The 26,691-nt window shown below is 47.2% G+C and overlaps 1 protein-coding gene and 1 long non-coding RNA gene across 10 annotated transcripts in view; both read right to left on the bottom strand.

Annotated features, from left to right (window-relative positions):
* Positions 1 to 20,707, bottom strand: part of MRAS (muscle RAS oncogene homolog) — a 42,504-nt gene extending 21,797 nt beyond the window's left edge. For 2 of the 8 annotated variants that reach the window (XM_068948992.1, XM_068948991.1), the window contains exons 1-2: positions 20,604 to 20,699; positions 20,053 to 20,263 (exon numbers count right to left, since the gene is read on the bottom strand). The gene's annotated coding sequence lies outside the window, so the exon portion shown is untranslated. Of the gene's footprint in view, positions 1 to 20,041; positions 20,264 to 20,547 lie in introns of all 8 variants that reach the window. The other 6 variants (XM_068948986.1, XM_068948988.1, XM_068948994.1 and 3 more) reach the window with 6 other exon arrangements.
* A 403-nt stretch (positions 20,708 to 21,110) lies between these two features.
* On the bottom strand, positions 21,111 to 26,456 carry LOC138067721 (uncharacterized). Of its 2 annotated transcripts, XR_011142099.1 has the most exons (4): positions 26,133 to 26,456; positions 21,739 to 23,217; positions 21,496 to 21,616; positions 21,111 to 21,229 (listed from the first exon to the last, which is right to left on the bottom strand). It is a non-coding gene; the product is annotated as an uncharacterized lncRNA (long non-coding RNA). The 2 variants fall into 2 exon arrangements; XR_011142098.1 differs by having other exon boundaries at positions 21,194 to 21,616.
* Between the last annotated feature and the right edge of the window lie 235 nt (positions 26,457 to 26,691).

The raw sequence follows: 26,691 nt of genomic DNA, 5'->3' as shown, positions 1-26,691 counted from the left end.
ACCTTAATCCCAAGGAAGAGTTTCTTATTCCAGTTCTAGGGCGCGTATGTGATTTCCTCATGTTTACACACGTAACTGCGGAAGAGGGAGCACATGAACCCTCAAAGTCTCACAGGATCACACTGTCAACAAGCAGCGTGCTTGGCTGCAAGTTTGCAGGAAGCTACAAATTTCAACCAGACTGCTCATTTTTGCTCGGAAGACCAAATTTTCTTTCAGTGCAATCCTGCTCTTTGTAAGCTCCTTAGGACAGAGACCCTGGACAAAACTCCAGCCCCTGCACATTTGATGGCAATTTTTTGCTTTGCCTGTGGCCAAGATTTCACCCGTTACTTATTTATACCGCGGAGTGCCTGGGAGTCAGTCACCCTGCGTGTCTCTGGACAGGCCCTATGAAAGAGCAATTGTTACTCATATGGTGGGGAAAGGCTGCAGATGTGAAACAACATAGCCAGTCTGGGCAGAATTTTTGACCTCATCGCAAAACCACAAGCTACTGCTCAGTAGACAAGTGTTATATTTTCATAGACATTTACCACCAACCCCTTTAGCTTGCTCCTAAGAAGCCTCAAGGTTATCTTGCATTACACACTTCCCAAAGTACTATGCTAATATTTAGCCCATTGTTGTACAAACTGTAATTCTGCCCAACATGCACATGGGTAGAACCAGGGCATTTGGTTCCAGGTGTCTGCAAAAGTTTGGTTAAACCGTATGTCCAAGCTACCAGATTAAGATTTACACAGCTTGTGCAAAAGCAGCCAGAACTGAATTCGGGGGCGGCGGGTGGGTAGGGAACATAAGGAAAAAAAAACATTAGGTCCTGTAAGCTGGTTTGTTGAACACAAAAACATATTTTAGGTGATGTCACCATGAGCAGGTAGATGAAAACTTCTGTCAGAGCGTCAGGAGGCAGCAGAGTTTAAATGCTTCTACGTGGCCCTTTCTGCTGCATCAGCAACGATTTGAACCAGGCTGCTTTGGCCCCTTTCCTCCGTGCTCAGTGCGCCGTCACACGGTGCCTTCCTCTGAGGGCAGCCTTTCTCTCGAGGCCACAACGGCCTTGCCCAGCAGCACTCCTCAGAGGCTGCTGCAGAGCAGAAGCCTGTTACTCGGGTCACTTAAAACAGAAGAGCTTTTTGGAGGTTGGGACTGCATAAAAACTCACTGCTCTGACAACCGCCAAACTGCTCCGATTCCTAAAGTGCTTGTTAAGGAGCTTTAAGGTGCACTCTGAACCCAAAAGATACACTCATATCCAAAGCCAGTGAAACATCTCCAGGTATCAGTAACGCTCCTGAAAACACACTTCCTTCTACTGAGATAGCAGGTCCCATGCTCCCAACGTGTAATATAAATACAAAAACCTCCAAAATCCAAGTACTTCAACCCCTCGACACCTCCACCTGCCCTATCTGGTAATTAAAGCAAGAAAACGGCTCATGCTTTGACGAGATTATAATCCACGCCAACGAAAAACTCAAACCTTAAAAACAACATATGTCACCTGCTGGAAAACATTAAATGCTCCCAAAGGTACGCAGGACTTTGCACTAACTGGCTATGTCACTACAGGCAAGCGCACAAGACCCGGGCTGATTTTCATGCATTTTTGGCAAGAGTACTGGCACAGTCCTCAGAAAGGGAAAGAAGGGAGCAGGGATAAGCGTGTTTGCTGTAAATCTGATTGCGAAAAAGGAAGCACAGATCTTTTTATCTATTGTCTGAATACAAAGCAGCATGTGGTATTAAGCTAATGAGCTCTGGTGATAATCATCTTACAATTTATATAGCTGTTTATTCTGAAGGAGCCAAAAGAACGAGCCATACCCTGGGCTGATGCACACTGTCAGGGCTGTTTAAGTCATGGGAAGTAGGCTGATTTATACAGCCTCCTACACACATGCTAGCAAAATCCTTGTCCTGACACCACAAAACTGAGACAATGAGACAGCCAGAAACGTGGCTACTTCTGGGGTAGATGGCAAAGAAAAAGAGAAATAATGACCCAAGAATGTCACTGAGGTTGAAAGGATCTCTTACTAGATATGGAAGCGCAATGAACTGTATAAAATATAATTTATCTGTTTGCAGGTGGAGTTGGAGCGGAAGGGCTGAGCTAACCCCATAGAGCAGCCAAGGAATGTAAAAATACTGAGGTTGGAGAAATTCAGCAAATCTGTGAGACTGGACCACCAAGCCCCAGTGGTGGTCTCCAAAAATGGAGAGAGTGCATCTAATCCCCATCACCATTGCGAAATTCACCCTGAATATAAGTGGGGCAGATTTCAGCTTGTGTAAATCATCACCATTTCTGCTCACCTGAGCAGAGGTGCGGCCATGTACCACCATAATAAAATCTACCCCAGATATCGGATGTGCTAATGCTTGTATACACGGCTCCAGTGCCCTTCTCAGGGAGGCAGAGCGCTCGGGCCAAAGTCATTGCAACAGGTGGATGAGTACAGGTTCAAGCCCTTGACTTGCAGGGAAGGTTAGTGCAATGAAAGACACAGGCTCCTTCACTGAGAAGCCTAGCATGACAAGGATTTACGGTTTCCACGGCAACATGAGACACAAATTGCTCATTTCTGTTATGAAACCTTGAGAAAGCTATTCAGGGTGAGTTTCGCAATGGTGATGGGGATTAGACACAGGGTCTGCGTGGGAACGACCAGCTCCCTCCTCCTCTGCTGCGCCTCTCCAAAACTGACATCTTCAGTAAGCCTGCAGCCCCCCCCATAGCAACAGGCTAAGATTTAGCTTATTAAGACTTACATATATATTTAAGCTGACGAATTTGACCAGCCTATGGCCAAGGGTATTTGTCTACCATTGGCTTGCTTTGATCCACGGATAGCTCTTCACATAAGCCTTACCAGACCTGTGTACCTGAAGAGGCCAACCTTACTTGAGGCCGAGGAAGACTGCATCAGCCACCGAGTCTCTGCCAACTACTCCTACAGTTGCAATTAATAACTCTTCCCCTAGCCACAGCTCGCTCACTTACACCCTTTTACCCAGCCACTTTGCAAGCATTAGCAGCTCCACTCAATGCCTCCAAGGCTGAAACTCTGCGAGAGCTGAACACTTTCCTCTCTGTTCCTGTTGTAGACTGCTGGCTGCAGCCCTACAACCACCAGGACACACCCAGAGAAGCTAGCCAGGTACCAAAATAGTTCAGCCTTCGTATGTCATGGCCAGTCGCTCAGACAGGAGGCCCCTGAGAACCCCTGAAACATGGCACATACCCCTTTGGAGGCAGCTGCCTCCCTAAAGTCACACTGGTCAGAGCTGAACGAACTTCAGGAATTACTTCCTCAAGTTGGCACAACCGTCTCCCAAACTTTCAAGAGCCACAGGACCTGCAGGTGTATGGACAACCATCACCAATTACTATTAAATAGAGATGATTAACTCTCAGCCAGGTTTCCTCCACTTTGCTGGATTTCCTGCCCAGCCAATGCCTCAAAAAGGATGCACAGGGCAAAAGCCAGACTGCATGGCAAGTCTTCAGCGGGCAGTTAGTATGGAAGAGATCCGTTGCAAGGAAAGCCAGCACCTAACACCCTTTGTAGTTCAGGCATTAAACTGTTCCGAATCTAAGTGAAATTTCAACTCTGAGATTTTTGATAAGAAAAACCTTGCCAGGCAAGAGTGATCTCAACTCCTGTCAGCTTCCAGGAGATCTGATGGAGCCCAGCACCTGGCAAGACCTGTACAGGAAATTACAGGCATTTCCTTTTGGAGCAGTGATCAAAGTGTTATCAGAGCATTATTAAAGAAGAAGGAATAAAGAAAGTCATGAACTGACTGTTGTTTAAAAATAAAATCCTCAACCCAGCTATAAAGATCTGAAATTAGACAGATTTTGAGTTTGGCGGATGTAGCTGTGGGTCTTGGAAGTGATCTCTTGACTTCTCCTTCAGTGCAAAAAGATGGTGAGACCCGAGGGCAGCACTCCCTGAACTCCTCACTGCCTTTCCATGCCAGCCAGACCTCTTCTCTCTTTTCAATCTGATATCACATCACCTCCCCCACCACGCAGATGCTGCTCAGATTTACTGTAAGAGAAAGAAAACTCACCGGGGGAATAATGAAGCACTTTAGATTCACACAAAAGGCAACTAAAGGCAGTAGCTGCCTGATGAATGCTTGGTAGTTATTTCAGGAAACATAAAATTATAGCCTGAACAAAAAAAAAAATAAAAAAAACACGTCACTGAAAATTACTTGGGTGGTAGGCGGCTGCCCCTCCACTCCCCCCAAACGAATTCTTAGGCGGTAACCATCAGCCCTCACTATAGCACTGAGCTGTAACGAATGGCAGCAGCTTTCCCTTGGCCCGGCTGGGCTTGAAGGTTCATTTATTTACTTTTAAGCACGTGCTTCTCAGTGTTCTGATCTATATGTAAATAGAGCACAATACACGTCAATCATCTTGACAAATGTCATCTGAAATGAACTCTACTTCCCTCCCTGAAGCCCTGCTCTCCCTCCCACAGCAACTCCATTACTCCTCAGCATGTTTCTCTCTGTGATTTAGTGCCCTTTTCAAAATATGTTAAGAAGATTCCTGTCATTCTGACAAGCCAGCACTCAGATGGAGAGGCCAGATATTTTTTAAAGCATTGAAGTCAGGTTTGGATCATCTGCCGAATTACAGCGCTGTTGCTAGCAGTTTTGTAGGAGGATCCAGATATGAGATTTGGAAGATAACAGAAAGCTCCACAAGAGCCATTCCTTTATCTATCAAACCTCGATTAAAACTGTATGATTTTAATTCAGGGCTGTCCACTTGAGGCTGTTCCAACACTTCTGTAAAGAAATGAAAGCAACCCTGCACGGAGGGATGCTCCCCAGCAGACTAGGGACGGAGGCAGTAGATGGCTCAGCTACCTTTACTTCCATTACTTCTTATGTATTGAATACAACATCCCTTTCCTTACTCATTTATTTCCAAAGCTCTTGGGAGCCATCAGGAGATGACAGATTCCTGTATTACTCTTGAAAATTCTTTACCAGTGAGGCCAGGAATGCCTCACTTATGTTATCATGGAAACCACGAAGCTGACCTAAACATACTGTAGCAAGAAATCAGATAGCCAAGATGTTCTCCCCTGCCCAGCTAGAGATAACACAACAAGAACAAGCCCGCCATGGAGGAAGTGCCTTGCAACTCCAATACTGCCCTTCCTGCTAGCACAATCCCTGGAAATGGGCAGCTTCCCTCCTACACATCACGGCTTGCTGACACACCAATAAAAAGACCCCAAATCCACTGCCCTCGGTAGTTTTTCTGAACTGTCATGCTGCTTAGCAAGGTTTCCAAAGCAATAACCTGGGCTGTTGCAGTCCTCCTTGACCGGCTCCCGTGCTGCAGTCACATGGATGTTGTGCCGTGCAAAGCGCGGCACGGCTGAGCCAAGGCAGACACTGCACGGCACCGCCACTCGTTTTAGACATGCTTTATGGATGGAAAGGGTGCAAGGCCACCTCATTCCAGTCACTCTCCTCACAAATCAATGAACGCGCTTGGCTCCAAGTTTGTCTTCCAGTCAAGCTCAGTTTCATATTTAATGCTTTTTACATCTCTGCTGTTGCTACCGGATGTCTTTGGGGATGTAAATGGCTTTTTAAAGACTCCCTCCCCTCCTGGCAAATGCATTTTGCATCTCTTCACACAGCTGTGAAGAGCTGAGGGCTGGGAAGGTCCCTGGTAATAGCATTTCCACATAGGGATGGGTGAATCCTGTGAAGTCCCAGGCTGATGCTGCCTGAGTCTTTTGGAGGTGACAGAAGACACAGAAAGCGAGAAGAGGGGCGGGATCTCAAGAGTATTTCCAAAAACTTTGCTCTACTGCAAGTCTCCAGAACTTGGCTGAAGACTCAGACTTTCTAGGCAAAAAGATTTTCTGTATTATGCAAAAACACGTGCATGGACAGACAGACAGACTGTTCCCTCTCCATGTCCCAGCGCTCCCTTGAACTACCTCTGAGCTACAGAGCACCACAAATTTGTCTGTAACACTTCCAGGCCACAGGGCGAAAGATAGGTTGTATGGGGCTGTCAGTTTTAAACTCCTGAGTCGAGGGCAGTTCTCCTGGATAGCTGCAGCTCATTTAATACTCATTTACAGACACAGAAGAGTTGCACAGTCCCCATGCCGGCTAGTCTGCGACACCCAAGCAGGTCTGAAGTTTGGAGTTTTAGTAGAGCTTTGCCAGCGTGGACTCAAAAGACAAAGGAACAGCCATCTCCAGGTTTCAACAACAGACAGTTGGCCGTTTTTAAATAGAACGTAATGGCTATAAATCCTAGAATTGTGTGGAAGGCTGTTTTTCAGGCATTTTCCGTGTCAGTGTCATTACTCTGTCACTTAGACTCCGAAATCTCATCACTGGACTAGGAACCATAAAGTCATTTTTTCCAAGCTCATTACAATGTCTGCCAAGAGCACGTGCCTCTTATTTACGTACGACATGCTGGGGAGATGACTCCATACTTGGAAAATTCAACGAGCTTGTTTGAAAGAGAGCTGCGGACAGAGCTCGGGGCTGGCTGTGAGCACAGTAGGGGTGAGGAGCGGCATGCTGAGGGCTGCGCAGCCCCATCCTTTGCCCCATACATGGCAACGTGTATCTGCATCGCAGCTCCCCCCGCGACTCCAGCTGAGGACACGGTGCGTTACACCGCCAGCATTCAGCCACAGGCCAGGTTGACCCTCACGCCTCTCCTGAGCTCCTCGCCCTACTGCCCTCCTCATGCTCCCTTCTAGTTTGGGCAAGCTCTCCCCGTGGCAAAGGCACACCTCGACGCGCACACGTTAAACAGGTGCTAAGGAAATGGCAGGCAATTGTCCAAACTACCCTTGAGCAACAGAGTTTATAAATTTACATCACTCACGTTTTCACTCCTATCAAGCGCGTTTGCCCTGCCAACACCTGAGAGGAACAGCTTGTGCGGATGCGAGTCAGCAGCAGAGCTGGGCACAGCTCCCTCAGTATGCATGCAGCGCTGGCTTTCTCTTGGAGAAGAGTTAACCAGGTCTCACCATTTACTGGTCAGCTCTGCTTAGTACCTCAACTTTGCTGTTGACTGTTCCAGTTTCTATTTAGGTGTCATGACTTGACAAGTCCCTACTTAGAGAGCAGTAGCCCAAGGTCAAGACATCTTAGCAACCACTCTACAGGTTAATTCACCCAACTTGAGACCCCTACCATAGCTGGTTAAGTTAGCTAGATGGTCTCCCTCTACAATCACTCGATGCAAAGAGGGACAGATGCCTCAGAGGGTAATTCAGAGCAAGAAGTAACTTTGATTCAAGACTCTGCAGGCAAGCTGGGGACATGGATGGTGGGGCAACCATTCCAATTTCAGTAAAGACCTACATCAGGATGCACTAAGCCTTTTCCTTCTAAACTCATTCTAAAGCCCCATGCCTCAATTTTTAAGTCATTCAACTGGTAGCAATGTGGGAGGGTATATACGTGCATTCATTCACACTTCCATTATGCTCCATGGTTTGGCAGGTGGTGCTGCATTATGGATTTAAGCAATGCCAGCAAATGAGTCTAGAGCACTTCACTGGATTAGTATGCTATGAAAAATCGTACCTTAAAAGTCTGTGGCACTCACTGAAAGCACCTCAGATGACTGAGGCAACAGCTGGGCTCCAAACACCGCTATTTTGTGTAATCACATCAGAAATCCACTCACAACTTAGAAAGAAAGAAAATCTCCATTAATAAAACAGAATCCCCTCTATCCACCAGTTGAAGGAAAAGGGAGAGGCGCACGCGCCACGGTCACAAAGTATCTTTCCTGTACCAAACGGTTAACTTCTCCTGCTTTTTCCATATATAAAGGTTCTAGCATCCCCATCAGCAAAACACGCCACACAGTTGTTATTATCAGTATTATACTAGCAGATGTCCAGAAACCACGGGGTCAGACTCCCTGCAGGCGGCTGTCCTGGAGGGCATGAGATGTGTGCGGCTACCCCCACCAGCTGAAGCCTATGCAGTGCTACATGCTGTTACACACACAACTGTACAGTGCACTAACTCCCACGAGCCTGCAGGACTCCTACTTTACCCGGGCAATGGGAAGAGTGATTTTCCAGGTAACACCACATGGGAACTGAACAAAACAAAGTAACCAGCCAGAGTTTCTGAGGCCAGGCTCACCTACACTAGACTACCAAGGTCAAAGTGAGGGACACTTTCAAAAAATCCATGGGCCTTGATTAGTACTGCCAGGTTATCATTTTGATACAGTTACTCCACTCTACTGAGGGCTAGCGTAAATATATCTCACTGGTTTGATTCTCATGAGTTTTAATCCCCCGTAGACCTCTGCAGAGAAGTTTCATAGAAATGCTTACGCTCTGTCTTCAGTGCCTTGAACAATCCATTTTTCCTTCATCATACAGCTAGGATGCACAGCTATCCTGCTGCAAAATCATGGCAGAGTAAATACATCAAGGTCTTTTCCCAAAAATACTGGGATGCAGCACTGTGTTGCTCTGACCTTACTTTACCTCCTAGTAAAGTCATATGGCCTCCTTTGCCATCCCTATGTCTGTAGGGTGCCATTATTTTTGTACACCACTAAGACAAAATGCTAGCCTTAGTTAGTCTTGGCAACTCAGCTACCTCGCTTGTGTATCACATTTTAAATATCAGGCTCACAGAAAGAGCAAGAAACTGGGATCTGGCCCTTCTTTGAACTGCTAGGTTGTCCTACTAAGCGACATTCACTCCACATACGGGTCTTTTTCATATGCTTCAGTACCCTCAAGGACACTGCAAAAATAACTTTTGAACTGAAAGATTACTATAGTTATCCTTATGTTTTATCTCGACCGTGCGAGCTTGAACAACATAACATGAGAAGGCTTCCCCTGACAGTGTCCCGACATGCTTCTGCATATAAAATTCTATTAACAGCACAAAAGCATAGATAGGGATGGCATGGATTCCAGCCACTTAAAAAATAAAAAAAATAAATAAAGCCCCAAAGCATTAAGGACTGGTAAGGGACAAGATTACTTTCATCCTGCCACAGCATGTTTCAGTTTAACCACTGCATCTCTCAGCACTTTTGGTTCATATTCTTTTACCACATAGAGACGCAAATTTGGTATACGCCCAGCCTTAGGAAGGGGAAATGATATTTTGGGTCATCAGCTCCACCCACTGTGTCCACCCACCCCCCACTTGACAAAGCTTTTGAAGTGCACTGGTCTTAAAACAGGAATTAGTGCACATTAGCCTGGGGTCAGGAGGGCTTGGAGAGAGCGAGCTCTAGGTTAGGAGGCATTTTGGGAGCTTGCTGGGCCAAGCGCCCCTGTCAGCAAGTTTCTTCCTCCTCCGGTGGCTAACTAGGACACCCTGCCCTGGGCTGCCTGCCTCTCCCCACCACAGAAGGCCAGCAGGCATCTCCTCACATCCTTCCCCAACTCCTCTTTTCCTGCTCTAAAGATGGCAGATCTCCACCCACCTCCTGAGTTTGGAAATCCTTCACCGCTTTGATATCCATCTTCACCCCTTCCCACTGCTTAGCTACTCTTCCACCTCTTGCAAATCTTCCCAAGCCCATGCGAACTAGAGCCACTATTATTTTTCTTCTGGCTTTTAGAAACGGATGAGGCAATCTGACCTTCAAACCAGAGGATTCCTCCCAGGGTTTGGTGCGGCAAAAGGAATTACTCGTACACAGCACAAAACCAAACCGATTCTTTACACAGCATATGCCTGAAAACATGATTTTTCTCCTTTTCTTCGACAACATTTATTCCCACATTCTTGTGAGGCTGGTGTGTAAACAACAGGGAGTGACTTGCTGTGCTCAGGAGGCCTTAGAAAAAGAGTTGTATTTCTCTGCCCTCCCAGATCCAATAAGTCGTCCTCCTGAGATTCAAAGAGTTTCTGAAGCTCATAATTTTAAAATCCAATGCATAAAAATAGGTTGACAGAGATCTTCAGTAACACACAAGTAGATAGATACTGTTCCGTTATTAAATAATTCAAATCCCAAATGCTTAATTAAACAGACTTGCTACACTGCAAAAAGAATAACAAATTACATATCCCCTTAGCAAACTTTGCTGATTAACATGGAAGACTTTTCATGCTCCACAGGCATTTAGCGCAAGCCAAACTTCAGAAGGTAGCCTTAACACTCCACAGGTAAATCTCACGTAACAAAATACTCACAGCTCACAGAATAGGGGTGATGCAGCATCTTATCAGCCTCTCTACGTCGCATTAAGCCATACTGGAGAACGCACAAAGGAAACGATGTTCAGCAGAACATTTTACCGGAGTGTTCAGTATCTTTTAGATAGAACCAAACCCCAGGAAAGCAAATGGCCCACTCAGCTCCTCATGCACGCTACTGTGCCTGTTTGCAGATTAAATTTAAGGGCCCTGGCCCACGGATAAAACAAAGACAGAAGTCTTTCCCAGTGTTCTGCCCTTGAGCAACAAAATATTTTCTGAGGGAAGAGCTGCAAGTACTTATTCAAGTCTACCGTGTCACTATGGCTCAGAGTAACCTTCAGATTTTCAGTTCAGAGTTATGGTCCTTCACCTGGCCACCAACAAGGTGGAAGTGAGGCAGAGCGGGCACTGGATAGGCTCAGGCAATACCTGCTTCGTTTGCCACTGCTGGTCATGTCAGGTGTAGAGCTGCGGTTGGACAGGGACCTAACAGCTAGACCATTTACTACTCTGAGAGCTAAGACTGTCCATATTTGATGTTGCGCTGCTGTTTCACAAAAACAATTTGCAACAGCTTGGGGTTTTTCCAGAGCACCGGGGCATGTCTCCTCCTCCTCCATTAGCAGGGGACTCTCGTCTCCACCTAAAGCCAACACCCATCAAACCAACTTCCAGTCTACCACTCTGCAGCTTGGCAGGAAGCCCTCCTGAGCTGAAGTGATTTCTTCAGTGACCTCCCCCTTCCCTGTTCATCAGCCCACGTCACCAGCTCTGTGAATGCCCCTGATGGCTTTTTCTGGGATTGAGCACCATGATTCCCACATAGAGACAGATGTCCCCTACCCAGCAAATCTTGTACTAACATCGGCGGCATTAATGCATCTGAACCAAGTACTACACAAGATATCAGTTATACATCTTCTGAAGATCATAATCTCTACTGGATTGCCAGTTGCCTAGGCAGACCATTCAAGAGCTACTTGGGTATGTTAAGTACCGATGATAGACCTGATAACGATGTCTGGATGGGCCTGAAATTAAATTCCATCTACATCCTGTTATTATACCTCATTCTGTACCTTTTTGGAATCTTTATGTCACAATGATCAACTGGTAAAGGAACCTGTGTCACAGCTCACAAGCTTAGAGATGAAAATGCCTCCTGCCAGTGCTAGTTCATTTTTGGTTTAAATGGAAATGGGAATTTAAGTCTTACTTATGAACAGCGCAGTCAGAAAGCGGCAAGTAGTATGATTACATAACGCGTTGCAGTTCAGTCCCTAACTTTACACACGCAAGTTCGAGCTACTTCAAGAACCTATACTCAGGCACTTCTAGGCTTTTGAGTTCTTAATTTTCAACTTAAATTACCTTATGCAAAGTGTAAAGTGTGAGGAATATACAGTCACAGAGTGGTGCTGTTTGATTTGTTCTTTCGGAGTGACTGGGCGCCTTGAGACATGCAACAGCGCACAGGATTCCCACTGCAGGAATGGCCATTACCATCCTTTTACATTGGGTTGGGTGGGTTGTTGTTCCAGCTATTGGATATCAGACTCCCCATTAGGCTTTGTACTTTCAGCAACGCTAATAACAGATCCCTGTTCAAAAGCTTTTCAACCCCTCTTCTGGTTGCAAGATGAGCAATACTTGGTTCAACAAACCAGCCTTACGTCACTAGAGACTTTTCTGTTTTCTAGCATATCCCTCAAAAAAATACTGAAGGAAGCTTATGCTAAGTTTCAGACTGATGTGACTGATTCTTAAAACAAACCCAAACAAACAACAACAACAAAAAAACCCCCCAAAAACTCCCAAACCCTATAAACCTGAAGATTTCACTTTGATTTTTATTTTCAGCTCTCTTCTGCAATTCCTCCTCCCAAATAAGTGGGCAAAACAGAGGAGTTTGCAGAGCACTTAGCGTGCCTGTAAAATGCACGCTATGAACTGCGTTCGCCTGCATTTGTTCACACAGCTTGGCACAAAGCCCATCTCCATGTTCTGTTCCTGGCCTACCTGGTAGAGAAGTCCCAGCCCCAACTCCTCCTCTACCTGTGCTCAGAGTTGAGTCACGCTGGCAGGCAGGCAGACACTTGGAAAGCTGAATTCTTTGGCACTCTCAAATCAACCATTATGCCATTAATATTAAGAGGCTCTTAAAAAAAAAAAAAAGAAAAGGGGAAAAAAAAGAAAAAACCTTGCACTTAATTAAATGCAAGTCAACTGAACTAAATAGTGTCGTGACATGCCATAAAAGAAAGTATCCAAAATCTGGCATCCCAGTGCCCCTAGCAGGCTCTGAAAGGAGAGCCCTGGCAGGTTGCACTGCAGTGGACCACAACCTTATTTCTCTTGGGGACAGCTGCTTCTGCAAAGGACGTGGCAGACTGCATCAGGGGTGCAGGTGGTGCCTGCTCCCACACACGCCCCAGACACCGGCTCGCACGGGGCTGAGAGGCAGAGGGACTTCCCTGCCCCGTGACCGAGGCTGCGGCTCTGCAGCAACTGTGGCGAGAGCATTGCACGGCTGTAGCCCTCAGTTCAACAAACTTAAGTCCGAGCTCTGTCACTCACGCTGAGGTCTGGGGAAGCTGATAGCACTGAGCGCTTGCAGGGTTTTCAAGGAGAGCATTTCACTGTAACTAGCACAAGGTGCACAGTGTGGGCCTGGGATAAGGCACAGCATGTTTTACAGCTGACTTCAGCAGGCTTTAGTTTGATCTATAAATCCCCTAAACACTTCACAGGACTGTTACTCAGCTCCTGCTGCCTTCAGCCTCACAAGAGGTAGACATAAATACTGAGCATTAGCACAGTGCCCCATGACTCATTTTTTCTCCTTTTTAAATATAGCATCCCATAAATGTGAATACGTTCTAGGAAATAAAACCCATATTGTTACTCTTTACCATGCAACCAAAAAAAAAACCATTCTACAAGCTGTAGAAGTTTCCACCGCCTCAAAGGAAAAGCTTTGGTGCCTCCCGAGAGGCCCGACGCTGAGCGAAAGCGGTTCTCAGTTGGGCAGCAGACTCTCCCAGGCAGCGCAGAGATGCAGCGCAGAGGAATTTGCAGCACCCTGATCCCATGTGGCCTCTCCTGCTCCCAGCACTGTCATCCCCACCAGCCTTTACCCCGATACATCTGCCTCTAGCAGCGAGGCAGAAGGCTTTAGTGTAGTCAGTCCAGCTGCTTTGAGTCACCTTGTCAACAGGGGAAGGCAAGCAGAATTGGCTTTAGGCACAGGAAAAGCAGAGGTGTGGCAAGGTAGCAGAGTTTCGATAGCTGTGAAGTACTGATGCCACATCTGGGAAGCTTTGATAGCTGTGAAGCAGCTGGTGCCACATCTGGGAGGCCGGGCTTGCTGGAGAAGCAGTGGTGGCTCCTAAGCTGGAGAGAGGCCTCTGGGTTCCTCTCGTCCTCCAGATATGTATTTTCTTTCTCTATTCCTCCCTCCCTCACCAACCTTGAACTTTCCTCCTCTGAAAGGCAAAACTCCACCTTGTCTAGCTGAGGAAATGCCCTGAGTTGGCTCAGAAACACCCAGGAGGAATCTGCTGAAAAGACTATGGATCAGAGCTGGGCGATTTTCATGAGAATTGAGACCCAGTTTCACTGCTCTCCTGCCTCTCCACCTCCAGACTTTCCCATATGAGCCTGTGTGCTTTCTTTAGCTTTCCCGAATACTCCCATTCTCCAAACGTGGAAGAGAGATAAACAGTATGTCCCTATATCGCAGGTATGTTGCAGAATAAATATATTTATCATTACAAGGATTCCAAGAACGCTTAAAAAATTGTACCACAAATACCCAGGAGTAATCCATCACCCCTAAAAAAAGAACTCTAAGATTGAAAGCAAATTAAGGTCTTAGCTACGCAAACATGAATACGACAACATGCAAGACTGTTTTCTTAGTCTGTTTGTTTCTTCTGATAACCACATTTGTCCTGGCGATTCGAACTGTTCCAATTTCAAGTTGTTTGAACTCAGCACACCAAGTTGCATCTGGAGAAACATATATTTTGCTCTGCCTACAGCGATGGTCAGGTTATCTCTCGTCTTCCTAGTTGTCCTAATGACATAGCTGAAAATATATGCACATGCCCACCATGTGCATATATGGTGACCAAAGAACATTGCCAGGTGACCAAAGAACATTGTTACGTCTTTGACCTCTCTAGTAAGATTACCCATTAGAATCTATTTTTCATAGTATTTTTCACATGCTTTCTTCAACCTATCTAGTTAATACCTGAAATAAGCGGAGTGGTAGAGCTGCCACATTTGTCCTAGAAACTGACATTTTAAAGACATAACAGAAGCCTTTTGGTAAAACTTGCAGGATTCTGAGAAGCTTAAAAACCTGATTCCTATTTAAAACAGTGACTAAGACTCTTAGGAATCTAACTCCCAAAGTCACATAGGTAGTTTTGAATGTGTTACCCTTTTAGAGTAATTATGCTATCAAAGTTCCAGTCAAAAGCTGATGAGTGTTACTAATACGTGCCGATGAGTGAGCTCGTAAATGAGAGACCTTCTCACTTTATTTACACTCCAGTAAGTCAGAAAGCACTCCAAGACTTACTTACACGTACGTACAAGAGGAACAGAACTGACCCCAAGAAACACTTAGCTAGGTTAAACCATACCCCAGGGAGCAGGCTGACTGTAAACTGGCTGTCAGCAAAGTCACAGCGGGGGCCGATGCAGTCCTGCTCATTTTCACCTTAGATGATGAAAACTTGGAGCAGCTTTTTGGTCTACAGTGGAAGAACGCCAGTTGCTACATGGTCCACCATGTTTGATCACTACTAATCACCATTCAGGTGCCAATAGCTCTCAGTAAGTCCTCAATCATGCTCTTCCCTAGACCAAGAACTAGGCAGACGCAATCACGAGTTGGCTGGGAGAGTGAGCAATAACCAAGCACAATGAGAACAGAGATAAGCAAATCAGCTGGGGGCATTTCCACCACTTCCCCTATATTTGGGGAAATACATGGTTTTTCCCCTCCGTGAAATGGTGCACCATTATCCAGGGCCCCATGAAATGGGCCACCAACTTACCATCAGGCATGTTTATCACGTTAATATGGTAAAGAACTGTTGTACGTTCAGAAGCAAAGCTTCAGAAGTGAAGTTGCGTGAAACTATGTGAAGGCAGTTTGCAGCAATAAAAAGGCGTAGACAAAGCAGGGGGTTGAGAGGGACTGAGAAAGATAAGAGAATAATAAATCATTTTTACCATACTGCATAAAGTTATATATTTGGTACATCATTCTTTTCAAAGCAGACCTTCTGAAAAAGGCACACAACTCATGGCAGGCAAGACAGGCATCATATTATCCGGGGGCAGGAGAAGGGAGTCAGCACACTATTCAAGTAGCTCTTTGTAGGAGCAGAAAGAGAAAGGAGTTCAAGACTAATCTCGAGTCCATGAGTTGGGATCAATGGCAAACAAACTGCCAGAGGCAGAGGAAGGTCAAATGAGGAAGGTCAGGATTTCACCAGAAATTAGCAAGAAGCCTCACTCGCAGAAGGGCTGAACAACTCTGTGGGCCATTTCTGGCCAGTAATCATCAGGCACAGGACAGACTTAGCTGAAAGGAGAATCCAATCCCAGAGCATCTCAAATACTTAGATGCCTCCCGAGGTATCTTGGCATTTATTATTATATCTATGCTCCAAACACACCCCATGAAGAAGAAACTTTTTATTACCCTACTTCAGATAGAAGAAAAGTGGGTTCAATGAGAGACAGATTCACTGTTAGAGACAGCTACAAAAGTTGCTGATTTCAGCCTAACTGCCCAAAGGAGGCCTGTGACAGAGAAGGCATTGGGAGACAGCTTTCCCACCTCTTCAGCCAGCTCAGATTGCTCTCCCTGATGAAACCTATACACCCGTGCAGCACTAACCACCAGTTATCAAATAATTAATGTCTGAAGCAGTAATATCTGCAGGAGGGTCAGTAACAAATACTACAGCAGACTACTTAAAAATAATCTCCCCCAATCCTTACTTCAGGAGATATGTTTCATTTATCTATAGCTATTTCATCAGTAACAGCAGTCAGTTTGCCACCTCTCTACTCAAGATTTCCATATGTATCACCCCCTTTCTGATGCTGTCTCATATATACGTGCCTGGATCAGCTCTCCACTCAATTCTCAAATAGAGAATAAGAATCATAAATCTCAAAAATAAGTATGCTTATGGATGGTGCTGGATGCTAAGAAATCCAGCACCTGACATTACAGCTGTTCGTTTCTTCCCTCTGCTCAGGGAGAGCCAGTCATGGCTTACAATAGGTATTATTAAAGTTGATGGACTTGCTCTAGATTTACATTAGATGTAAACTATCAGGATGTGACTGCTGGGCTGCTAGTTGCTTACCTCAGTACTTGGTCTTCGCTGTGGAAAAATACACAGGCGGTGACGCTCTAGTAGGAAAAGACGACTGTATTCCCCTCCCCACTTAGTACCTTCCCTGTCAAGTCTCTTCTGTAAGCAACAGCAAAAAAAAAAAAGCAGTAACTCCACAAGGAGTGGGTCAATGCTCCTTCCATCTGCCAGTCCCACGCTCATTCTGTTTTGATTTGGACTGAATCCTCCCAACCCCTTCTGCTTTGTATCTCATTAAATTTGGGTGCCTCAGACACTAATAATATCGTTGATCTTTGAAAGGTCACTTTCAAGCACATTTCCATATCTTTTAAGATCATTTCTCTTCCGTGGTTTATACCACTGTCTTGGAAGCCTGAAAATGAATTCCATATATCCCCTATTGAATCTGCCCTCTCAGCCCTGATCTATGTGACAGTGCAATGACAGTGAAAGCTCCTGCAGGCACCAGTCTCTCGTGCCTCTTTGTTATTGTGGATGTACGTTAATATTCTCCGTCTCACGAGTAGAGCCTGGAGTTCCCTCTTTGCTGAAGGCTGCGTATACCCATGCTAAGGTACGATCCCTTCCTCCTACGTACAACCAGTGCAGGTAAGAGTGGAAAAGGGATATGTGGTCATGCAGAACATGCAATGCTGAGGTAAGACTGAGGCCAGCTACCAAGCATGGAGGCAACACACTGCACCAGAGCCCCAAACAGGCTGCAAAGACTGAGGAAGGCAAAAGTGAGGAGTCACCAGTACCAACAGCTTTGCAGCAGCAGCAAAAAGTAAATAAATTGGGGGGGGAAGAGGGGGGGGGGAAATAGCCTGGTCCAGTCAAGGTCTGGATTTTAAAACTTTCCTAGAGCAGACTCATTCCTCTTAATGAATTAGCCCACCCGCGCCCAACAGATCAGCATAGAGGGCCTGTTTTGCAGCCAGGGGAGGTAGGTAGAGACCAATCACAGAAACATTTCACATCTAAAGAGAGAAGATAAAAAGGAAGGGGCAGAAATAGATGAAGCCAAACAGCTTTCCTCAAAGGGCCCTCCAAAATTAAGAGCAGAACAGCGGAGCGTTTCTGCCTTGAGAGTCTCAACAGCAAAACGCCATCAGGCGGCCACAGAAACCATGTGGCGTGGACGGGGGGGGGGGGGGGGGGGGGGGGGGCCACGCAGGTCTTGGGTACCAGACACGACTTCTGTCCACAGTTAGCGAAGAACGCTAAGGAGCCCACAGCATATCAGCTATGACAACGATTCATCACATTTGTTCGTCCTATATTTACTTGTCCTTTCACCCTACTTTGTCATGAGAACGCCAGCTCAGGTACGCGGCTCATCTTCTCCCTCCTCCGTCCCGTCCCAAAATGCCAGCAGGTCTCTCTCAGTGCCAAAAGGTGTACAGGGAGAAGGAAAGAAGCAGGCCTCTAACTACTGAATAATCCAGTTTTATCCCTCCCTTTTGTTAACCTCAGTCCCAGTTTAAGACAAAAATCCCAACCCAACCCCATCCCTCTTCGAAAGCTCCCCCAATGAAAGAGGCAAGCTTTGTTTCTCTAATTCTTAGTTCCTCCGCAAAAGATTTTGAGCTTGTGAAAACATCCTCCAAAAACTTCAGCAGAAACTGCCTTTCACATAAATTCTGAAAAAAGATGCTGGGCCAGCTCCTATCCCTGTTGTAACTCGCGATTCAGCAGTGACACTAGTGGGCTGTTTGGCCCTCAGCAGTCCAGGCTACTCACTGTATCGTGTGAGAGATCTGCTGGAATGGCAAAGCAAAAATAAAAGAAAGTCAAATAAGTTGACGCAGGATCGTAAGATAAAGAACTTCCATTTGCTACAGCCTGTCTGCACTATTATTTAAAGAGACGCTGGTGGTCTTGTATTTTGGTGCTTATGTACCGCAGACAGAAATCCCATCTCTGGTAGGCTGCCCAAAGCTACGCTGTCAATTTTTTTTTTTAAGCTACTGCTTCATCCTTTCCTTGCTGCGTGTTTGTATTCTTCTCCCTTACCTTCCCTTAAAATATTTTTATACGGGGAAAAACTAACAAGACCCCATTTTTGTGATAGCCCTACGAGATTCAGAGCAATAGAGAAGCACCTTTCATGAATAAAAATAACCCATGCAGTCTTAGGCCTTTGAAACGGCTCTCTCTCCTGCGTGGAAAGGACCTGAGCTAACCCGATAACTTCATACCAACAATACAGAAAGGTCACCTGCACACAGGTATGGCTATAAAGCTAGTACATCTGTTATTAGTACTAACTATTGTATGAACTGTTTCCACATCAGACATAAAAAGATTTTTTTTCCAGCAACCACCATCTCTGTAAGCCTGTCACTAAAACCCTAACTTTGGACGACTCACAAGATAGCTAAGGAATAGATAGCTTGGATTTTCATACTTTCATAACATAAAGCAACTAAAGCCGAAAACTGCCAGTTGATTTGTGCCTAACAGTGCTGCGATTGCCTATAACTAGGAGAGGGTCTCACGCAGGGCCCGGACTCTACTGTGGGTTTGCTCCTTTAACAAAACTCCAGCCTCTACCCCAAACAGCCCACAGTGTAAAGTCCCAAACAGAAAATCATCACGTTAACAGAGAGGGTTACTCTATCAGCCTAAGACTGCCAAGGCGCAGGATGCTGAAACTCGTCCATCCAGGGTCTCACTCTAACTTGCTCCTCAACTTTCAGTCAGCTTAGCCTTATATATTAGTTACTCTGTCTGGGGAGCAGGGATTTCTAAACACTGTTTCCAGAGCTCTGGAGCCCCTGGGGGAAAAAGAAAATAGTTGCAAGCTTTCTTTCTAATCACCAGTAATCCCAGGCACAAGAGCTGAAAACTCCCAATCCTTCAGCTGCAATTCAGTTCTTTTTTCTCAGAGTAAAGAAAAATTAAGACATAAGTCGTGTCCCTTCCTCTCCTTGTTCCTCTGCAATAAAAGATAGCATCTATATCTTTTAGAAGTCTAGCAAATTAACAAACAAACGAAATACCGAACGAATCTGGAAGCTTTCAAAAAGTATCTAGTAGTCCAAAATCAGTTTTAATGCAAGATAAGAAATCCTACAGTTCAAAGACCAGAACATGAAAGTGGTAGTAAAGAGATTACTGTGCATCTGAATGTGCTGGGGGGGGGGGGGGGGGGGGATGAACCTCCAACAAAACCAAAGCTTATAAAGATCTTCCCTTAGACAGTATAATTTGAAAGGACCCCTCCTCCCACCACACATTCAAAACAGGCAGACGCAAAACCCATAGCAGTCCAGCCCTTTTGCATTCCGACTTTTTTAAGCGCTCATCACAAGAAGAAAGAAAAAAAAAGAAGAAAAAAGAAAAAGAAAAACACAGCCCAAGAAACCCAAAGCCCACCACCACAGCACAAAACCACCCGCCGCACAAAGCAGCCGTACCATTGACGGACCGAGGTTTCGGGTTCTCCGGAGCAGCAGCTTCCTCTCGGGCTCCAGGGCTGCAGACGGGGCGGGGGGCGCCGGCCGGGGGGGGGGGGGTGGCCCGTTCCTCCTGACCCCGAGAGGCAGAAAGCGGCAGGCAGGGCCCGGGAGCGCTCCTCCGGGGAAGGGGCTACGGACGCGGCTCATGCCACATCGGGGCACCGCATTTCGGCAGCAATACTAGAGGAGAGAAAGAGGGGGAAGGAAAAAAAAAATCACAGCAGTTGCAGACGGGTGTTACAATAAGTTGGCTGGAGCAAGCGCTGATCCCACCCTCTCCAAGGGGCATTTCTGAACACTTCAGCGTTGGGTGTATGCAGTCTCCCAGCAGCACTGTAAATTCTTAACAAAGCTATCAAACACCGGGGAGACGGGGGGGGGGGGGGTTCAAAAAAAAAAAAAAAGGCAAATTTTCCCTCTTATAACTAAAGAAAAAAAAAACCCACCACCCGAACAACCCAAACCTCTCAGCCCGCCAAACGCCGCCGCAGCTCAGCGCGCCCCGCCCGGCCCCGCTCACCGGGGCCGCCCGCGCCCTCGGAGCGCGCCCGAGCCGCCCAGAGGCGCCCGCGACGGGCAGCGCCGCCCGCTCCGCCCCGGCCCGGCCCCGCCGCCGCCGCGGGAGGGCAGCCCGCACCCGGCCGCCCCTTATAGCGCCGCGGCGCCTGCTATAAATAGCCCGGCCCCAGCGAAGGGGGGGGACGGCGCTGGGTGCTGCTGCCAGGGGGTTTCTGCACGGCGAGAAAAACCCGACATCACCTGCGGGCTCGGCTGCTTTTTTGCATTGTTTTTCAAATTTATTTATTTTTATTTTTTTAATTTTTTTTGGACTTTGCGCCCGGCCTCACCCGCGGGCGGGCGGCGCGGCCCCAACCCCTGCCCGGGGAATGGGCCCGTCCGCGGCGCGGCCTTAAGGTGGAGCGCGGCGGCGTCCTTAAGTGCGGCGGGGGGCGGCGGCGGCTGCGCGCCGGTCCGCGGAGCGCGCCCGGCCCGGGCTGGACCCCCGGGACGGAGCCTGCCGGCCCCGGGCGCCTTCTGCATCTTCCCGCAAAAAGGGGGAGGAGAGGACATCATCGCTTCTGCTGAGGGCAGGCTCCGCTGGACGGGGCCGCTTATAGCAACGGGGCTGCTCTCGCCGCAGTTCGTCTGCGAACGCATAGGAACTGGCTACGATGTGCATATATACATATATATATATTTTTTATCCGAAATATGCAGAAGCCGTATCAAGTACTATCACAATAACAGAATTTATGTTTAATACCCAGAGGTTTACCCCAGGCGAGACTTCAGGGAACAGACTGGCAGCGTTTACTTTTGCTACCCCTTCTTTGTGCACTTTTCTGGCTTTTTGTGCTCTTTTCTGGCTCTGGGAAACCAAACCAAAGCATCGCTTCACCTTCACGTCTCACCTGCGCTTTCCTTGGCCTCCATGCACCTTCCTGCTGCAGCTGCGGGGCGCAGAAATCTGGCTTCTGCACGTGCGCGCCCCTGCTTATGTACAGCCCACGGCGCTCGGGACGGGGGCATCAGCTGTGTGAGCGAACATAACCGGGGGAGCAAGGGCCAGGCAGTCAGGCTCTGCCCCGCTCTCCCCCCAGCAGCGCTTTGGGCACCGTCCTGCAAGCGCACGCAGCATCTAGGCACTGACTTACCTTGCTGGGTCGTGGCCCTTCTCCGTGCTGTTTTGCAAAGCAGAGACGTTACTTGGATTGGTTCTCACAGGCAAACAAACATCCTCAGTTCCCCTCCTTTGCCAAATGAACATCATTTACGCTCTAGTACTTCTTGGAAACCTCTACCCAAGGCAGTTTTGCGCTGTGCCGTGTCCTGTACCTTCACACAAGATGAGGGCCTCCACGCAGACTTTACCTTAACAGCAAAAGGCAGGTGGAGAAGCAAGCTGCCGTTTTACGAGCAAGAAACTCATGTCTTCGCATAGAAACCGGCGTTGGTCCGCAGGCGCTGAGGAAGGGAGGGAACAGACGCGCAGCGAGTGATCAGAGCCGGGCTGCCTGTGGCAACCGTGCCAGCACTCACCCCCTAGCACAGCAAACGAGAGTCCTTTGGCGTGCCCCCGTCCTCACCAGAGATCGTCTGAGCAAGCAGACAAGTCCCCAAAACTGAGCTCCTCAAATAAAAACCTCTCTGTAACAGCTAAGCTAGGCAGGCCTCCTGCTGTTCATTGAAAGGAGGCCTTAGCTAATATGAACTATTTTACATTTATTATGAACTAGGAGTACTGCCATGAACGCATAGTGTAGATCAGCTGGCTTTAGTTGGCTGTAAATTCTTCACTAATCTCACTCGGTCTCAAGACTCAGCAAATGAGTCCAGAAGAACCCCCATAAGCTTCTCTGTCTAAAGCACAGGACCAGGGGAGTTTGTTCACGTGAATCTACGCTTGGCTTGCAAGACAAGCCTTTGTCAACAGAAGTCACAGGTTCGCATGTGAATTTGATGCAGTCGTTCAAACTTAGCTCCTCTGCTGGCTGCAAGCTTTCCTCGCTGGACAAAGCGCGTGCAGGGCGGCAAGGGAGGTGCTCAGCCCCGAGCAGTCCCGCTCTCTGCTGTCAGCGTGGCCTGTGATGAGCAAGTATCACGCTGGCAAAGCTGCCAAGTGTGCACACGCGCCTGTGAAACGGCAACTCCAGCAGCGACGAGCCAGCCAAAGTCCAAGCTGCAAGACTGTCTTGGAGAGAATTACACGAGCTTTCAGCCTACAGGAACAGCAGCACCAGTCAGCGAGTGGCAAAGCGCTGTGGGTTGTTTGTACACCCTTGCAGGCACAGAAACGCTGTCAGTAAATGCTGAGGAAACTACAGCCCCAACCCCTTGTAGGCCAGGGTTTTCAGACTCAGGTCTCCAAATCTGAGCATCTGGCTTTGCACTTGGGCATCTTAAATAGATCCCCGTTCAGAGGAGGTGAGTGTCTACCTTTTGCCGAGACAGCTGTATTTCCAAATCAAAAGTAGCCCAATATTCAGACATCCACGCCTGAAAACCTTTGATGAGTTTCATACGAAAGTCAATAACGTTTGAGAGAAAATCCACATGTTCCAGCTCCTGCACTTCAGTTTCAGGTCTCCTGAGTATTCCTCAATTCTCCATAGTCTTCCTGCCCATATGAAATACTGAAATTATATACAAGGGAAAAGATAAAAATTCCTATTTCAATTTTCTTTTGATTCCAGCCAGTATCTGGAGCAGCATTAAATTTCTTACACTGTGTATTAGTTAACAACCTGGCTAAAGGGGAATTGCTCCTGTGGTTGACAGCTTACACAACACAACTTCTATTTCAGTGCCTTTTTGTATCCTGCTGAGTCACCCCAACGAGTCCTCAAACGAAACTTTGGGCTCTGGTTGCCGACAGACGCGTTGCCATGATGAGCCCCCCCTTACCAGCCCTCCCTTGGAGGCCGTGAGCGCAGAACGGGCAACGTTTCCAACTGCAGAACTTCATGCAACGCTGAAAGCAAAGAGAGTCCTAAAAACTTCAGCCAATCTTTCCCCCCCCTAGAGCTTTAAATTTCTTTTCCCATCTGTTTTAGCTTCAGACACAATAGATTAAAGTGACCGTACAGTCTCTGAACTGCTCGGGTCGGAGCAAACGTCAAGCACACTGTCCATAAAGATGTGGCTGTATTACTTACGTAGCATAATATTTCACTATTAGGGCTAACTCAATGCGGCTGCTTGTTGTCCGCAGCAAAGCCGAACGGGCTAAGGCAGCGCGTTTGGCCAGAGGCTGCCTCTTTCAGGCTGGCCTAGGAAGCTTCTCGCGCTGGCCCCCGGCGAGCTGGGCACCGAGCTGGGCCATGGCAAGCCCGCAACGCTCATGTAGCGAGGCGGAAAGGCAGGAAGACTCAGGACTGTTTTTGCAAAATAAGTATTGTTTTTTTTCCCTGCAGCGGCAGTGCAGCGGGTAAGACTCTGCCCACGAAAGGCCCTGCTCTGAGGCAGTGGGTGCAGAGGAGCCGAAGGGTGCAGAGAGGCCCCGCGGGCAAGCAGAGGCGCCCCGTGAGCCACGCCAGCCACTGGCCTTTCCTGGAGGCCGGCCGCAGGCGAACGCGCCGTCCTGCACCGGACCAGCTCTCGCTGCAGTCTAGAAGAGCAGAGCCCCGCGGGCGCCTCTGTTGGTACTGAGTTTGGAGAAGAGCGCAAGGAGACCAAAGCCTGAGCCCTGCCCCATGGCTCCGTCTCAAATAAGCAGCTGAAGAAACAGTTCAGGCGCCCCTGTGACATGCCACATGGCTCCAAATCTGCACTAAAAACCAATACTACTGCTTTGCTATCACTATAACCCCAGGCAGTAAAAGTTAGTAGATCACTCCTTCAGGCTACAGACCCATGGGAGTATCACTGTCCATCTATGGGCTAGGAACAATGAAGCTATATTAAAAAACAAACAAACAAAAACAATCAAGATTCATTTCACTAAATTTCTGCGTAGTGCTTGGCACAGACTACTATAAAGCTGTTTAGCACTAGAGGACATCTAGTGATATTCACATGTAACTACATAAACCCAACAGAAGCTCACATGTGACTGCTTAAGAGGCACCAAGGCTAAAGATGGGATACAGCGTGGCGGTAACAGCTGCAGGAGCACTGCGCAAGCTAACCAAGCAGGACTGTCTATAAACAGATCATGAAGGAAGAAAATTGAAGGTTTTTTTTTTTTATATAGATACATAAACACACACACACATATATAAAATATACAGAGAAGGCACAGGCAGAAAACGCTGGGTGGATGTTGCACCCACCTTTTAACAGAGACATTACAGGGAAGTACAGCGCTTTTATTTCAAAAGCGAAGAGCCTGTAAGCAGGGATACAAAGATTAAAATCAGTAGTCTTCTTGCAGGACTCTGCTCTTATCTCAATTTGCCTTTCATGTGACTCACCCTGAGCACACATTGCAAACATCAGCCTCAAGATCAAGATTTGTTTTTTTCCTCCAAGTAAAAGATACAAGCTTTTTTTCTATACCATTTGGCAGCCTGCAGCTCTTTGTTTTGGGTAGGATACACAGAAAACTTCCCCTCTCCAGGTTATCTGTAACAGAGGATTCTCTAGAAATATTTTTCCATACATATTCCAGGCCTGGGATGAGGAATTTGGCTGTGAAACAAAGACTACCACTTTGGTTTGTAGAAAGACAAAGATCAGCAGAGCTTCATAGAAGAACATGCTTCCCTAAGGAAGCAGACCTTCATTTCATCCAGTACTTCCTTTGACTGGAATTATTCACGTTAAGATCACTAATTTAGGAGTAAACCACAGCTGAGGCCTCACCATCTTGCACTTATTTCCATATCAGACGCACTCAATTTCCAAGTGTTCAGGGAAGGGAGGACTTTATTAGGAGTAATGATATGCAAGAGAAGGAAGTTTCTGCAGGCCAGATTAGATCCTCGGGAATAGCTGTGCAGTAGGCAACAGTTTGCAGCTTAGCTGCCTTAGCCGGCTTGAGCTTAGCAAACAATCTGATACAGAGGCTGAACGGTACCTAGGTATTAAATGATGGCAGCAGACCAAGACTGGGAATAAAATCTGCCCAGTGCAACTGCAGACTGACCCGCAGTGTCAATGAGACAAGACTTTTTCTTGCAGAGTAATTTTTCAGGGCTGAATTGTACATTGAGAGCCTGATCCTGGAAACTCTTGCAGTGGGAATTGGTTATTTGATGCATTTTGTCTACTCAAAATGTGAAGGACACTGTTGAAAGGCCACAAAGACATGGGTTAAAACAGAGGAAAAGGCTGTAATAGTTAAGACAACCCTGCAATAACTGTTGGCTCTCTCTCAGCCTTCATGCATTTGCTTTATTTATCAATAGCCTCTATATTTAGCAATCATAAGACCGGAGCACGGAGCAGCCCTAGCTCCCTGCTGGCCAAGGGCGCTCCCCGGGGAGCCAGTGGCAGGGAGAGGCTGGTACCACTTTGGGAACGCTGCGAGCTGCGATAGCCGTTCAGAGAAAGCAGGAGGCAATTCTCCAGCACACTGAGTCATCATAGGAAGGAGACTGAGTCTTACCCAATTTCCAAAAGCAGAACGGCTCTAAGCTCTGCTGTGATGAAACAAAAGCTGTCAGGGCACATGCTGTTACGCAGCGGGCGGGGAGGCCGCTCGAGACACATTCAGGAGGTCTTCATTTGAGCAGCAGCAGAGGACACTTCAGAGGCTGAAAGCCGCTGGTGTTGAGCGAGGAAGGCACAGTGCAGCTGCTTCAGTACTGGAAAGCTGCAAATTAACGTATGATGGGAGTTTTAAGGCAGAGAAGATGAGGAAATCAATGACCCAGACACAGAAGGGGAGATAATGCCAGATGAAGCCTGATGACGACATTTCCAGGCAATTTGTTCACACTGCTGGGTGAGCTGCTTGTGGAGAGATGGAACAGATTAAAGATGACTGCATATACTTTGCCCAAGAGCAAGTCTGTGAGATTCACAGTTACAGGGGCCTCTGTGACTGTGCTGCCTCTGTGTAAAAATATTAATAACTGATTCTCTTAGCTATCAAAGCATTAGCTCCAGCTGACTTTACCATTTCTGCATGTAAAAAGGCAATTACTTTCCCTCTTAGGAATTTT

This window comes from Struthio camelus, chromosome 6 (assembly GCF_040807025.1).
Source record: "Struthio camelus isolate bStrCam1 chromosome 6, bStrCam1.hap1, whole genome shotgun sequence".
Lineage (NCBI taxonomy): Eukaryota > Metazoa > Chordata > Aves > Struthioniformes > Struthionidae > Struthio > Struthio camelus.
Note: the sequence above shows the minus strand (reverse complement) of the source record. Positions and strands in the feature narration are given on the sequence as shown.